Source organism: Haliaeetus albicilla, chromosome 14, assembly GCF_947461875.1.
Source record: "Haliaeetus albicilla chromosome 14, bHalAlb1.1, whole genome shotgun sequence".
NCBI lineage: Eukaryota > Metazoa > Chordata > Aves > Accipitriformes > Accipitridae > Haliaeetus > Haliaeetus albicilla.
In genome coordinates this window covers 18,528,194-18,529,850 of record NC_091496.1, presented here as the reverse complement: position 1 = coordinate 18,529,850, position 1,657 = coordinate 18,528,194, and the positions used below count along the sequence as shown (strand labels likewise).

At 42.8% G+C, this 1,657-nt stretch overlaps 1 non-coding gene across 1 annotated transcript; it reads left to right on the top strand.

Annotated features, from left to right (window-relative positions):
• Nucleotides 1-938: 938 nt before the first annotated feature.
• On the top strand, nucleotides 939-1,020 carry TRNAL-AAG (transfer RNA leucine (anticodon AAG)). Its single transcript has one exon. It is a non-coding gene; the product is annotated as a tRNA-Leu (tRNA).
• The last annotated feature ends 637 nt before the right edge of the window (nucleotides 1,021-1,657 follow it).

Here is a 1,657-nt window from a genome sequence, read left to right as displayed (position 1 = left end):
ATGTCAACAAAGCAGACTGAATGCTTCTGTGGGAAATCCCAGTCAGTGGGTCAAAGTTGTGGCCTTGAAATCAAAATTAGCCTACATGATCTGCCCTAATCACTTGTGTCCTTGAAAACAGTCCTTCCCTGTCATTTGCAGTTCTACCTTGCCTTAGATAATACCAATTATTTTCTTCCTTTACTTTTCATTAACATCTTTTAAATACTGCTGCTATTCAAGCCACTGTATGTACGGTGACAGATGCACGAACAAGGGTGGAAAATATTTCAATATGTATCCTCTAATTTGGATAAGCAGATATATGGATAAATGCATGCACTTAGAAGTTGAGATAGCCTAAGGAAGTTTAACAAAAACATGTGAGGACATAATTGGCAGACTCTGGTAGATTACATAGAATAATAGAGGTTAACACTAGAAAAAAAATATATTTCTGATCATTTGGTCCCACTCTTTTCTGTAGATGGTACTCAAATCCAGGGGACAACATCTTATAGCTGTTGCAGTTGACCTTCTACCAGGTCAATATGTATTTGTAGCCTCATGTTTTTGCATGAAGGGACAGATGTTTCATTGCCCCATTCTCACTACACTCCAAAAATTTGAAAATATAAAGTTGAATGCAAAGTCAACACACATTCCTCCCCAAAATATACCATCGCCCTTCTTTTCTTGGGAAGGGATCATGGGTTCATAGGCAAGGAGGTATTTCTAGAACTTTCCAGCTGATGTTCTCTGACAGCTAACGAGGGGACTAGAAATATGTGGTGCACTGCAAGCAGTGTCTGTCTCTACCTATGGAAAGAGCCATTATTGGTCCTTTTTCCTAGTATATTTAAGTCATGGATGGGAATTATTTGTTTCAAAACATCCTGCAGAGTTGCATTTTGGCTGGAGGCTATAGTTGCTGGAGAGGGAAAGAGCATTTGCAGCTGGGTAGTGTGGCCGAGCGGTCTAAGGCGCTGGATTAAGGCTCCAGTCTCTCCGGAGACGTGGGTTCGAATCCCACCGCTGCCATGAATATTTTCTAGGGCAGAGGAAAGTCGGGCACAAACAAGTATACAGTGGGAGAGGAGTGGCTAGAGAGCAGCCCTGCAGAAAGAGATCTGGGGGTGCTGGGCGACAGCAGGCTCAATAGGAGTCGGGGGTAGCCAAGAGAGCAAAACAGTATAGCCAGAAAGTAAGAACATCCTGCTGTATTCAGCATTGATGCACTTGCAACAGGTTTGCAGAGAGGTGGTCTATGCCTGTCACTGTCAGTGTTTAAGAGGTGTTTGGACAATGCCCTTAATAGCGACACGTGTCATCTTTTTGTCAGGCCATTGGACTAGATGATTGTTGTAGGTCCCTTTCAACTGAAATAGTCTTTTCTATTCTATTATGTGGACTTCATGACTCTATGCTCAGCTCAACTGAGGCAATCTGCTTTCCTAACAGAGACATGAAAAGTCCTATGAAACACTGTCATCTAAGCTGATTTCCCACAACTTGGTCTGCAGGGACAACCTGGGTAACCAGCTTCCCCAGTTAGTGCACTAGCTCTGCACTGACATCATATATGAATTTTGAAGCGAGCCCATCACCTCAGGGTTACTGTCAACTTCCAGATACAGGTGTCACAAATAACTTTCTTCCCACACTTATATGCCAAGTC